Below are 15,310 nucleotides of genomic sequence, written 5' to 3'. Positions count from 1 at the left end.
CTAAAGGGAGCAATCAACAACAGACAAAATAACATTGCTGACTAGACGGGCTGTCAACCTTGCAAGTGTGGTGCACCACTTGTTTCAGAAGACTTTGAAGAAAATATATTAATCTAGATGTAAAAGCCTTCACTATGGGAACTGCAGCGACCGGCAACAGAAAAAAACAACAACTGCTGCCTAAATGGGCTGTCAGAACAGGAAGTCAACTAAACATGTAGTGCAGGACTCTGAAAAAAGCAATGTAGGTGTAATAGTTATCACAAAAGGCAGCAACCAGCAACAATAACATTGCCGCTTAGACGGGTTGTCAAACCGTTAAATGTGGTGCAGGACTTGTTTTGGAATAATTAAAACCAAATTAGAAACTTACACATCTGTGAAGGCACCATTAATGCTGAAAGGTACATACAGCTTTTGGAGCAACATATGTTGCCATCCAAGCAACGTTACCATGGACGCCCCTGCTTATTTCAGCAAGACAATGCCAAGCCACGTGTTACATCAACGTGGCTTCATAGTAAAAGAGTGCGGGTACTACACTGGCCTGCCTGTAGTCCAGACCTGTCTCCCATTGAAAATGTGTGGCACCTAAAATAGCAGAAGGGAGACCCCCGGACTGTTGAACAACTTAAGCTGTACATCAAGCAAGAATGGGAAAGAATTCCACCTGAGAAGCTTCAAAAATGTGTCTCCTCAGTTCCCAAACCTTTACTGAGTGTTGTTAAAAGGAAAGGCCATGTAACACAGTGGTGAACATGCCCTTTCCCAACTACTTTGGCACGTGTTGCAGCCATGAAATTCTAAGTTAATTATTATTTGCAAAAAAAAATAAAGTTTATGAGTTTGAACATCAAATATGTTGTCTTTGTAGCATATTCAACTGAATATGGCTTGAAAAGGATTTGCAAATCTATGTATTCCATTTATATTTACATCTAACACAATTTCCCAACTCATATGGAAACGGGGTTTGTATTATTAATGCAAAAACAGTACAAGTTCCTTTTTTATTCTGGCTACTTAGCTGCCAGTTTTTCTACTGTAAAAAAACAATGTATCGTTTTTTGCCATTTACAGTAATACACCGTTAAAAACAAGATTTTACAGTAAAAATATGGCATCTCAGTCAACAGAATTTTAACGCAAATGTTATTTTATTTTATTTTTTCAATTTACAGTAATTTGCTGTAAAGAACATCGTAAAAGTGATTGTAATTTGTATTGATTTGATGAGTAGTTTGCTGTAAAATCATAAGTTAAAGCAGATATTTGCGTATTTTTACTTAGACAAAAAATGTTTGGAAAATATGATAATATACTGTAATATTTGTTGCAATAATGGATACTATTAAAGTTTGTTTAGTTTTTTTGTTTTTTTGTCCTGTCCAGCTACTCAGGCAAATAATATTGTTGATGTACTTTACAAAAGAGAAGTGGGGGATACTTCTCTTGTGGCCTTATTTGTATTTTACTTTATTAAATGTATTTATATTATCATTTTGTGCAGCCGGGCCGGAGCAGGAGGGGATGGCAAGAGAAAAAAAAGGAAAACAGAGGGGGGAATTGTGGGGACAAGAGGGGGATAAGACAGAGAGACAACAACAACAGCAAACCCAACAGTAACAACAACAACAGAACAATATCAGCAAATAGGATATATACAAATATGATGATAAAAGTAAGTGAAATAAATATTAATAATACAGAAATGACAATGAACATTATAACACTACAAATCAAGCAATAACAATACCAATAGAAATAGCACTATTGATAATGAATGATAACAATAATTTACCTCTATTATCAACAATACAAGTGTTTCAAATGCAACAACACATTTATGTAATGATAACTTGAAATACAAAAGAAAGCAGATACATGGAGGGGAAGAAAGAGAAGCCAACTATATTAACCTTGTAGATTGTTATAGTAAAAATAGGTTAAGCTTTGTCAATTACCCAGTTTCCCCTCGGGCAACAACGTTAATATATGTTTGAGGAAACGTGATTATATGCATGAGTGTATATGTATGTTTGTACAGTGAATGTATATGTACATGTATGTGTATATGTATGTTTGTACAGTGAATGTATATATACATGTATGTGTGTATGTATGTTTGTACAGTGAATGTATATGTACATGTATGTGTATATGTATGTTTGTACAGTGAATGTATATGTACAGTATGTGTATATGTATGTTTGTACAGTGAATGTATATGTACATGTATGTTTGTACAGTGAATGTATATGTACATGTATGTGTATATGTGTGTTTGTACAGTGAATGTATATGTACATGTATGTTTGTACAGTGAATGTATATGTACAGTATGTGTATATGTATGTTTGTACAGTGAATGTATATGTACATGTATGTGTATATGTATGTTTGTACAGTGAATGTATATGTACATGTATGTTTGTACAGTGAATGTATATGTACATGTATGTGTATATGTATGTTTGTACAGTGAATGTATATGTACATGTATGTGTATATGTATGTTTGTACAGTGAATGTATATGTACATGTATGTGTATATGTATGTTTGTACAGTGAATGTATATGTACAGTATGTGTATATGTATGTTTGTACAGTGAATGTATATGTACATGTATGTGTATATGTATGTTTGTACAGTGAATGTATATGTACATGTATGTGTATATGTATGTTTGTACAGTGAATGTATATGTACATGTATGTGTATATGTATGTTTGTACAGTATATGTACTTGTATATGTACCGTATGTGTATATGTATGTTTGTACAGTGAATGTATATGTATGTCTGTACAGTGAATGTATATGTACATGTATGTGTATATGTATGTTTGTACAGGGAACGTGTGTGTGGATGTACTAACTTTGAGTGTGTAGGTATGTACTGTACTTGTGTATGTTATGTATTAAAGTTTAAAAGGTATGCCATTTCAAGCAGTAGATATATTGTTTCTGTCAAAATGAACAAAATCCGTTACATTTAGTGAGAAAATATTATGTAGTTTATTGACACATATCATTTCCAGGTGTTTGCGGGCCAGATAAAATGATATCACGGGCCAGATTTGGCCCCCGGGGCCTTGAGTTTGACACCTGTGCACTCGTGCATAAATGGCTTCAAACTGGAGGGTGAAGGTCAGCCTGAGGCCTCCATATGTCCCCTTTTTAAACGCGTCACTAAGGTTTTTATCTCGGGGCTGAAGGCTGTTGCCACTTTTTTAATACAAAAAGGAACGGGCAGATAAGAGATGACGTTTATTTGTGTGCGTCTTGCCGGGCCGAGATAAGCGCGCGGCCTCATCGCTACATCTACCAGATAGGACGCCATTGTGAGCAATAAAAGAAAACAGGACTTGAGACTTCAAACATGCTCGCCACATTAACGGGCCTGATGAACGCCGCCGTCATTCAACCGTGCGAGAATTTCCCGAAATTCACTTCAATACAATTGTTATTCCGTTCAGGGGAATTGGCGTATTGTCAAGGAAGCGCCCGACAATCTGCTCCATCTCATTCCTCATCCGTCTTTCGAGACGATTCGAGCCGGCGTAAATGTCTCATTTCAATAAGAAAAGTGTCCGACGGCGTCAGGAGTCGTGAGTGACAGCCTCGAGTGGATGGCTTTGACCTCGTCGCCTCGGGTGGAAGACGACACCGCGGTGCTTTTGATGCATCCGGGAGGAAATGCACGTCTGGAAATACCAATGACTTTGACTGCTTGTGTGCATGCAATCAGCTAGACGGGTATGAGGGGCAGATGCCGGGGTGCTTTCCAATGCGCTGACGCGACGTGGGGAAATAAATACAAATTTGCCATAAGCAGTGGTCGTGAAAAATAGGGAAATATCTGAATGAATAAAAGAAAATGACACTAATAAGTAAATAAGGTGTGCAGTGGTGCCATTTGCGTCCCCAGGAATTGTATAAATACGTCAAATTAACTGTAAAACTTTTTTTTTTACTAGGGAAAGTATCTGAACAAATAGCATTTGTTGCCTGTCCCCTTTTACATATAGTTAGACTTTACAATGAAATATAATTAGGGATGTCCGATAATGGCTTTTTGCCGATATCCGATATTCCGATATTGTCCAACTCTTTAATTACCGATACCGATATCAACCGATATATGCAGTCGTGGAATTAACACATTATTATGCCTAATTTGGACAACCTGGGGCCGTACTTATCAAGCTTCTCAGAATGACTCCTAAGAAGTCTGCTAAGAGTTGACTTAAGAGTAAATAAATTCTTCGCTGAAAGCTGCACTTAAAAGTTAGTTATCAAGCGTCTTACTCACACTTTCAGCGAAGTGTAGGACTGAATCTTAAGTGTCACACTCAGAGCTGAATTACGACATTACTATGTGCCGTAAACGCAATTTTAGGTGACGTCATTTCTGTGTCCATAGAAATGACCAATCACGGAAGGGAATCCGTTGTCTAAGAATAAAGAAATATCTTGGAAATATTTAAGTGGACAATGGGAGTGTATATTTTGACAATAAACTACAAAATAATACAAAACAAACTAGTCCCCGCCGGCACTCACGCTACCGCTCCCTCTCTTCTATCGCCCACACACTCACTGACGTCACTCACCTCACGGCCACACACATACGCTACTGTCATAACATTTTCTTTCCAATTCATTAATTAGGCAACTAATTTGAAACTGGTGTGGGTGGCTCTATATATACTAGCCCACTGCAGACACATGCAGAAATCAACAAGGAATCGAAAAGTATTAAATCTGTGACAAGTGAAGTGAAGTGAAGTGAATTACATTTGTATAGCGCTTTTTCTCAAGTGACTCAAAGCGCTTTACATTGTGAAACCCAATATCTAAGTTACATTTAAACCAGTGTGGGTGGCACTGGGAGCAGGTGGGTAAAGTGTCTTGCCCAAGGACACAACGGCAGTGACTAGGATGGCGGAAGCGGGGATCGAACCTGCAACCCTCAAGTTGCTGGCACGGCCGCTCTACCAACCGAGCTATACCGTCGACAAAAATAATACCCGCTCTGTCTAAACGATACCGTTTGATCAGCTGCTCGTCATCAAACAAATCCAGAACATCGTTCCGCTCCCTGAACGTTCGCGCACGTCTCTCTCGCCTCAGTGCCATCCCCTGCTGGCAACTCCTAACCACTTAAGACACCTCTGAAGGTCTCTTAAATATCGTGGAGAGTAGGAGTGATTCTTAGACTTAATAACGTTGATAAAAAGCTTTTATTCTTAAGTTTGAGAGTAGGACTAAATTTCGCAAATTCTCAGGACTTAAGTGTAAAATGGCACTCTAAGAAGCTTGATAAGTACGGCCCCAGGTATGGTGAAGATAAGGTACTTTTTTTAAAAATTAGTAAAATAAGATAAATAAATTAAAAACATTTTCTTGAATAAAAAAGAAAGTAAAACAATATAAAAACAGTTACATAGAAACTAGTAATGAATGAAAATTAGTCAAATTAACTGTTAAAGGTTAGTACTATTAGTGGAGCAGCAGCACGCACAATCATGTGTGCTTACGGACTGTATCCCTTGCAGACTGTATTGATATATATTGATATATAATGTAGGAAGCAGAATATTAATAACAGAAAGAAACAACCCTTTTGTGTGAATGAGTGTGAATGGGGGAGGGAGGTTTTTTGGGTTGGTGCACTAATTGTAAGTGTATCTTGTGTTTTTTATGTTGATTTAATTAAAAAAAAAAAAAAAAAACTGATACCGATAATAAAAAAACCGATACAGAAAATTTCCGATATTACATTTTAACGCATATATCGGCCGATATTATCAGACATCTCTAAATATAATCACTTAAATCAGGCCTGGGCAATTATTTTGACTGGGGGGGGCCAAATTTAGAGAAAAAAATATGTCTGGAGGCCGGTATATCTGACTTTTAGGAACACTAATACAAAAACTCACAGTAATAATAATAATAGATTTTATTTGTAAAAAGCACTTTACATTCAGCAAACAACCTGAAAGTGCTACAGTGTATTAAAATAAATACAAATAAAAAGATAATAAAAATAAATTTTAAAAATTCAATAAAAACTAGTATGCATACATCTAAAAAAAGGCTTCTTTTTTTAAAAAAAAAAGAAGAGTTTTTAAGCCTTTTTTAAAAGCATTCACAGTCTGTGGTGCCCTCAGGTGGTCAGGGAGAGCGTTCCACAGACTGGGAGCGGCGGAGCCGAAAGCCCGGTCTCCCATTGTTTGTAGCTTTGTCCTCGAAGGTTGGAGGAGGTTAGCCTGTCCGGAGCGGAGGTGTCGTGTGGAGGATTTGGGGGTGAGTAGTCCTTTGAGGTAGAGGGGAGCATTTCCATGGAGGCACTGGTGGGTTAGTAGGGAGACTTTGTATTCAACCCTGAGCGGAACAGGATTGAATACAACGATTATTAACGATTATTTAACGATTTCAATGAGACAATAATGTCTCATTGAAAGCTAAAAACGTTTTGACAGACCGCCTTAAAAAACGGAATGGAATTTTATTTATTTTTTACTGACTGAGACACCCAGAATGTACATAAAAATAAAGAATGTGGGATTTACAATGTTAAAGGCCTACTGAAATGATTTTTTTAAATTTAAACGGGGATAGCAGATCCATTCTATGTGTCATACTTGATCATTTCGCGATATTGCCATATTTTTGCTGAAAGGATTTAGTAGAGAACATCGACGATAAAGTTCGCAACTTTTGGTCGCTGATAAAAAAAAGCCTTGCCTGTACCGGAAGTAGCGTGACGTCGCAGGTTGAAGGGCTCCTCACATTTCCCCATTGTTTACACCAGCAGCGAGAGCGATTCGGACCGAGAAAGCGACGATTACCCCATTAATTTGAGCGAAGATGAAAGATTTGTGGATGAGGAACGTGAGAGTGAAGGACTAGAGTGCAGTGCAGGACGTATCTTTTTTCGCTCTGACCGTAACTTAGGTAAAAGGGCTCATTGGATTCCACACTTTCTCCTTTTTCTATTGTGGATCACGGATTTGTATTTTAAACCACCTCGGATACTATATCCTCTTGAAAATGAGAGTCGAGAACGCGAAATGGACATTCATAGTGACTTTTATCTCCACGACAATACATCGGCGAAGCACTTTAGCTACGGAGCTAATGTGATAGCATCGTGCTTAAATGCAGACAGAAACAAAAGAAATAAGCCCCTGACTGGAAGGATAGACAGAAGATCAACAATACTACTATCAGGAGACACCGAACCAAACCCTGGACCTGTAACTACACGGTTAATACTGTGCCGCCTGTCGAAGCCTAGCAATGCTGTTGCTAACGACGCCATTGAAGCTAACTTAGCTACGGGACCTCGTCAGAGCTATGATAAAAACATTAGCGCTCCACCTACGCCAGCTCTCATCTGCTCATCAACACCCGTGCTCACCTGCGTTCCAGCAATCGACGGCGCGACGAAGGACTTCACCCGATCATCGATGCGGTCGGCGGCTAGCGTCGGATAGCGCGTCTGCTATCCAAGTCAAAGTCCTCCTGGTTGTGTTGCTGCAGCCAGCCGCTAATACACCGATCCCACCTACAACTTTCTTTTTTGCAGTCTTCATTGTTCATTAAACAAATTGCAAAAGATTCACCAACACAGATGTCCAGAATACTGTGGAATTTTGCGATGAAAACAGAGCTTTTTGTATTGGATACAATGTGTCCCAATACTTCCGTTTCAACCATCGACGTCACGCGCATACGTCATCATACATAGACGTTTTCAGCCGGAAGTTTCGCGGGAAATTTAAAATGTCACTTTATAAGTTAACCCGGCCGTATTGGCATGTGTTGCAATGTTAAGATTTCATCATTGATATATAAACTATCAGACTGCGTGGTCGCTAGTAGTGGCTTTCAGTAGGCCTTTAACTATGAACGATAAAACACTGAATATTGACAACATATGAACGTCACACCCCCTCTCGATTGACATATTTTACAACCAAGCGAAACGCAACAAAAATGCAACAACGCGAAAAAAACTGAAAAACCCCACCTACAATCTGATGTATCTGATAAATCACTAAGCTTCAGAACTTTGTTGTAAAAATCTCCTTCCGCGTCTCTCCCTGACACCCACATTTCCGGCTGGCCGCTCTGGAAACACTCTGTGGAAACGCTCCCCACCCACACTGCTTGGTGCCTCGTCTGAGCTGCTGTGACTTATATTACCATAGTAACTAATTCGATTACCATAGTAACTAGTATATCATGCAAAAGCACAGATTCCAACCATTGAAATACTTTGTATAGTTCAAGACTTACGGTCATTTGAAAACACCACTGCACATCATAATGGCAGCTACACTTTCCATCTTAAAGATCTAAAAAAAATATTTAAAAATGTCCGATGGGCAAGATTGAAAAGCTTGCGGCCCCCAGGCCTTAATTTGCCCAGGTCTGCTTTAAATCCTTTACAAATCGTATATTCTTTTTACATATTTGTGTTATTCTTTATCCCAATTGTAATTTCAGTTATTTTTTGTTAAAACAACAAAACTTTTTTTCAACAAGTACTTAGCTTAGCTCTCCTAGTACCACCATAATGACCAACATTAAAATACAGTAGCGTAGTAGGCCTAGGTATTCATTAAGAACAAGGCAGTGGTTTTATTTAACAAGTATATACCGAAAATGATTAATTAGTATCGCGGTACTATACTAACACCGGTATGCCGTACAACCCTATTATGAACAGGCTTGGAATTAAATAGTGTAAATGGCAGCAAATTTTGTTCATAAGAAAAATGCAGTTCTGTCACTTTACTTTTTTTTTTTTTTTGTGCCTTTATTTTGAAGAGCCCACTCTTATTCTGTTACTTCCTTTATTACTGACGCTTGACTTCCTGCTGCCGGTCCTGTCTGACATCAACAGCATACTCACGTTACTCCAGGACTGGTAAAACATGCTGACTAAGATATATTTGTCATATTCTGTGTGAAAAATTGTGAGAGGTTGTTTTATTGTGCCTCGTGTTTGTGTTGTTGATATGTCACATTTACGGAGAGTCACTACGAGCTGTGTGTGGAAGCTAGGCTAACAAGCTGAGCAAACTTAGCGCCCTTGGAAGCGGAAGGAGGTAGGAGGAGACTAATTGTTTATTTATTGTAGAACAAGTGGTTCATTTCATTCAAAACAAACGGGAAAATGTCATTATTTTTATTTACTAAAAAAAAAAAAATTGTTTATAGGTTTAAACATTAGTTTTTTTGATTGATTGAAACTTTTATTAGTAGATTGCACAGTACAGTACATATTCTGTACAATAGGTGAGGGCCGACATCCGGGCAACTGAGCTACATACGGGTTCTTCGAGCCATAGCAACCAGACTGGCGTTGAAAACAAACCGTTGCCATTACTCTTTAACCTGTCGACCTACGCTGGTTAAACCCGTCATTCTGCCTCCAAAATGCCGAAAAACTGTGTTGTTTTTGGTTGTGCTAACCACAACTGGAAACAGGGAAAACAAAGGTCGTATTTTGTTCTGCCAAAGCGTGATAAAAGCCCACAGAGACGAGACAAATGGCTCGCAGCTTTACACCGGGAAAACGAGGACGGTTCTCACTGGAGTCCCCCAAAGTCCCGGGTCGTGTGTTCGGATCACTTCGTTTCTGGTAAATATAAGGAACAAAAATCCACCTTCTTAACCACAACTTGGCTATACCGTCCGTGCTAATGTTGTACTTGTTGAATTTGTACCTTATAACGTTCGACAGCTGAAGTTGTTGTTGTACAAAAATAACATACGGTATATACTATATAGTCTATAGCCTGTATAGGCTATTTTCGAAAACCGGTTTCGTTTAAATTTGCACTTAACAGTTGGGTTTTTAAAAACCAATAAACCCTATAATTTTCATGTTGCCATTTAATCAACTACAGAACATTTTAACTCGTATCTTAACCTAGCCTCACTGGAAAGACTATTTACATAATCATACGCCATTTAGAACAGTTTAAAATGCCGTGAAACCTCGTTAAATGCTTTTTCTGTCAATGCTGTGTTTGCTGTGAGCTGGTTTGTTTTCAACAAATTCAATATGGCGACTGGTTGCTAGGGGATTGGTAGGCGGAAGTGACGTAGGTCCACCCTCGCTTATTGACCACTAAATGGTAACACCCGAATAAGTTTTTCAACTTGTTTAAGTCGGGATCCACGTAAATCAATTCATGGTAAACATGATTTATGCATTGTTTGTGGAAATATGGTACGATGGCATTTGTATTTTCTGTCCATCTTCCTAGTTTTTACGGTGTCAAAATTGTGAGGAGAAAAGGAGGAGAGAATTAAAGTTGCGCCAGTCGAAACTGATTGATTGATTGATTGAGACTTTTATTAGTAGGTTGCACAGTACAGTACATATTCCGTACAATTGACCGCTAAATGGTAAAACCCGAATAAGTTTTTCAACTTGTTTAAGTCGGGGTCCACTTAAATTGATTCATGATACAGATATATACCATCCATCCATTTTCTACCGCTTATTCCCTTCGGGGTCGCGGGGGGCGCTGGAGCCTATCTCAGCTACAATCAGGCGGAAGGCGGGGTACACCCTGGACAAGTCGCCACCTCATCGCAGATATATACTATCGGATATATACTATCAGATATATACTATCATCATAATACAGTCATCACACAAGATAATCATCAGGGTATATACATTGAATTATTTACATTATTTACAATCCGGGATTGGGGGGGGGGGGGGGGTTTAGGTTTGGTTGTTATCATCACTTCAGTCACCAACAATTGAGAACAGAGAAATGGACATTGAAACAGTGTAGGTCTGACTTGGTAGGATATGTACAGCAAGTAGTGGACATAGAGAGAAAGAGAGATCAGAAAGCGTAAGAAAAAGTATCTACATTTGATTATTTACATTTGATTATTGACAATCCGGGGAGGGTGTTAGTTTAGGGTTGTAGCTGCCTAGAAGTGAACTTTTATTGCGGTTTTGAAGGAGGATAGAGATGCCCTTTCTTTTACACCTGTTGGGAGCGCATTCCATATTGATGTGGCATAGAAAGAGAATGAGTTAAGACCTTTGTTAGATCAGAATCTGGGTTTAACGTGGTTAGAGGAACTCCCGCTGGTGTTGTGGTTATGGCGGTCATTTACGTTAAGGAAGTAGTTTGACATGTACTTCGGTATCAGGGAGGTGTAGCGGATTTTATAGACTAGGCTCAGTGCAAGTTGTTTTACTCTGTCCTCCACCCTGAGATAGCCCACTTTGAAAAAGTGTGATCTGGGGTGGAGGTCTAGAAGTAATCTGACTAGCTTGTTCTGGGATGTTTGGAGTTTAGATTTGAGGGTTTTGGAGGTGCTAGGGTACCAGGAGGTGCATGCGTAATCGAAAAAGGGTTGAACGAGAGTTCCCGCCAGAATCCTCGTGGTGCTTTTGTTGACCAGAGAGGAGATTCTATAAAGAAATCTCGTTCGTTGGTTGCCATTTTATCACAGGAAAGATTAGCCTCTAGAATGGAACCTAGGTAGGTGACCTCATCTTTCCTGGTGATAACAATGTCACCCACTTCTATAGTGAAGTCATTGACTTTCTTAATGTTGATGTGGGACCCAAACAGGATGGATTCCGTTTTACCCAAGTGTATGGATAGCTTGTTGTCAGCGAGCCAGGTGCAAGTTCTACAGAGTTCGGCACTGAGGATTTTCTCCACCTGTGACTTGTCCTTGTCTGATACCAGCAGGGCCGAGTCATCCGCAAACAACAATTCACAGTCGCATGCCGATGACAAGTCGTTTATGTAAATTAGGAACAGTAAAGACCCTAATATACGGCCTTGGGGGACTCCACAGCTTACTGAGAGGGGGGGGGGCACAATGCCGTTCACCTCTACCACCTGTTCCCTCCCCTCCAAGTAAGATTGCATCCAGCTCGATGAGGTTTTGTTCAATCCGATTGCTCTGAGCTTATCCGACAGTATAGCGTGGTTAACGGTTTCAAAGGCCTTCTGAAGGTCCTGCATGACCATGCCGCAGTATTTGCCCGCGTCCACCTCATGTTTGATGTGGTCAGTCAGAGAGAGAAGGCATGTGTCAGTGGAGTGGTTAGTTCTGAAGCCGGATTGGAATTTGTACATGAGTTTTTTGGTGGCAAGGTAACTATCGACCTGTTCATAAACTATTTTTTCCATTACTTTCGAAATGGAACTGAGAATAGAAACAGGTCGGTAGTTGCCAGGTTCCAATTTGCTTCCTTTTTTAAAGAGGGGAGTTACTCTTGCTATCTTAAAATCTTTTGGTACTCGGCCTTGTGAAATTGAGAGGTTTATTATGTGCGTGATGATTGGGGCAATGGTGGAGTCAGAGTCCTTGAGAAATCTGGAGGGGATATTGTCAAGGCCGGTGGCCTTGTTTGGGTGGAGTGCGCTCAATTTTTTAAGCACCTCATCAGCTGAGACCATTTCTGATTTGAAATTGTTGTTGGATACTCCTAGCTCTCTGCATCTTGTGTCATTAATCCAAGTGGGCCGCTACAAATAGTTCGTAACTCCAGCAAAAAAATCGGAACTGGTCAGAATGTAAGATTGCTCACTGCTGATAATGGGCGGCATAGCTCAGTTGGTAGGGTGGCCGTGCCATCAACCTGAGGGTTGCAGGTTCGATCCCCACTTCCGCCATCCTAGTCACTGCCGTTGTGTCCTTGGGCAAGACACTTTACCCACCTGCTCCCAGTGCCACCCACACTGGTTTAAATGTAACTTAGATATTGGGTTTTCACAATGTAAAGCGCTTTGAGTCACTAGAGAAAAAGCGCTATATAAATATAATTCACTTCACTTCACTTCACTCACTGCTGATAATGGTATGAATTAGTGTAGATATGCACAATTGTATATATAAATATTAGCATGATTTATTCAAGCAACAACTAAGAACAAAAACATGATTAGCCGTTTTTAAATGGATGCAAGTTTTAACATCCTCACCTTTGTTCTTCCAATCAGCAAATACAGTGCGGTTTCACATTCCTCCATTCCGACAATTCATCAAAGCGACAAGGCCTTTAATGAGAGACAATTAGCCAAAATGCAAATCACACGCCGTGGCGGTAAAGAAGGCCGCTTCCAAGCGTCAACGAGAGGTTCAAGGAGTTTGGACATCACGTATGCAAACTCAAGTGGTAATGAGTGCCCTCCGCTGGTTTTTGCACAAACAGCCAATTAGTTCTACATGAGCCGCCGCGTGAAGCGTGGATTAAAGAGCGTGGCGGTTGCAAAACTTATTCCGTGCAAATTTTAAAAGTTTTTTTTGTTTCATAGCAACCGCAGAGGACAAGGTTCTGTCCTTCAGCTGGTTATGCTGCCCTTAGGAAGCGTCGGCAATGCTCAAGTGTCCTTCACGGAGATTGACTCTGATGTTTTACAGCTGCTCTTGGCGCCTGGTGCCAGGCTGGCATTCGCCAACACGCTCGCCAAACAATCTTCGGAAGAAGTCCATGCTGTTAAAATGGAACCGTTTTTATTCTGTATTTCTATTTTTCATTTTACTCTGTGGCGTTGGAACCATGTGGGGAAAAAATATCAAATAAGGACACCAATATATTAAAAGAACAACAATCAATTACATAAAATAATATACATAGCTAAATCAATAAAAGTAACCTCTCCATTAATCGTATATGGCAAAATATTTCTGTGTCTGATGAGATAATAATCTACAATATTATACCCATTTTTTAAGTTGAATTAAGAAATTTGGATTACAATGTAGGCAGAAACTAGCAAACAAAGTAAAACCTTGCTGCCTAGACGGGAGGTCAAAACAGAACGTACATAGTGAGTGGTGCTGGACTAGTTTTAGAACACTTAGAATGAAAAAAAACAAGTATAAAAATACATAGTGTGTTTCTATATATATATATATATATATATATATATATATATATATATATATATATATATATATATATATATATATATATATACTATGTATATATATATGTATATATATATTAGGGCTGCAACAACTAATAGATTAAATCGATTATAAAAATAGTTGGCGATTAATTTAGTCATCGATTCGTTGGATCTATGCTATGCGCATGCACAGGGCTACTTTTTTTAATTTTAATTTTTTTTTTTTTTTTAATAAACCTTTATTTATAAACTGCAACATTTACAAACAGCTGAGAAACAATAATCAAAATAAGTATGGTGCCACTATGCTGTTTTTTTCCCCCAATAAAATACTGGAAAGGATAGAAATGTAGTTTGTCTCTTTTAAGCCGATTATCAATCGATTAATCAAAGTAATAATCGACCGACTAATCGATTATCAAATTAGTTGTTAGTTGCAGCCCTAATATATACATACATATACACACAAATATATATGTACAGTATATATGTGAAGTGAATTGTGTGAAGTGAATTATATTTATATAGCACTTTTTCTCTAGTGACTCAAAGCGCTTTACATAGTGAAACCCAATATCTAAGTTACATTTAAACCAGTGTGGGTGGCACTGGGAGCAGGTGGGTAAAGTGTCTTGCCCAAGGACACAAAGGCAGTGACTAGGATGGCGGAAGCGGGGATCGAACCTGGAACCCTCAAGTTGCTGGCGCGGCCATTCTACCAACCGAGCTATACCACCCTATATAATGAGCTATATAATGTATATATGTATATATCCAGGGTCCATATGTATATATGTATTAGGGCTGCAACAACTAATCGATTATAAAAATAGTTGCTGATTAATTTAGTCATCGATTCGTTGGATCTATGCTATGCGCATGCGCAGAGGCTTTTTTTATTTTATTTTATTTTTTTATTTTTTTTTTATTTTTTAAATAAACCTTTATTTATAAACTGCAACATGTACAAACAGCTGAGAAACAATAATCAAAATAAGTATGGTGCCAGTATGCTGTTTTTTTTCAATAAAATACTGGAAAGGATAGAAATGTAGTTTGTCTCTTTCATCCGATTATTAATCGATTAATCGAAGTAATAATCGACAGATTAATCGATTATCAAATTAATCGTTAGTTGCAGCCCTAATATGTATATATTTAAATATATACATACATATGTATGGACCCTGTACACAAACTATCCCCCCCAAAAAACTAAGCAAAACAAAAAACAAACAATGAATGTGCTAAACAAGATAGTGCAAATGCAATACGGTAAAAGGGGTCGAATAAAACAATGGCAATAAAAACTATTTATATATATATATATATATATATATATATATATATATATGTATATATATATATAATCTGATAA

At 38.6% G+C, this 15,310-nt stretch overlaps 1 protein-coding gene and 1 long non-coding RNA gene across 3 annotated transcripts in view; one reads left to right on the top strand and one right to left on the bottom strand.

Annotated features, from left to right (window-relative positions):
* pdzrn4 (PDZ domain containing ring finger 4) overlaps nt 1–15,310 on the bottom strand; it is a 66,704-nt gene that overhangs the window by 22,133 nt on the left and 29,261 nt on the right. The gene's annotated exons all lie outside the window — the stretch shown is intronic.
* Nucleotides 8,936–15,310, top strand: part of LOC133662505 (uncharacterized) — a 32,089-nt gene continuing 25,714 nt past the window's right edge. Inside the window, exon 1 of the long non-coding RNA XR_009828119.1 lies at nt 8,936–9,129. This is a non-coding gene — a long non-coding RNA (uncharacterized LOC133662505). The remainder of the gene's footprint in view (nt 9,130–15,310) is intronic.

The sequence above is a fragment of the Entelurus aequoreus genome, linkage group LG12 (assembly GCF_033978785.1).
Source record: "Entelurus aequoreus isolate RoL-2023_Sb linkage group LG12, RoL_Eaeq_v1.1, whole genome shotgun sequence".
Lineage (NCBI taxonomy): Eukaryota > Metazoa > Chordata > Actinopteri > Syngnathiformes > Syngnathidae > Entelurus > Entelurus aequoreus.
Note: the sequence above shows the minus strand (reverse complement) of the source record. Positions and strands in the feature narration are given on the sequence as shown.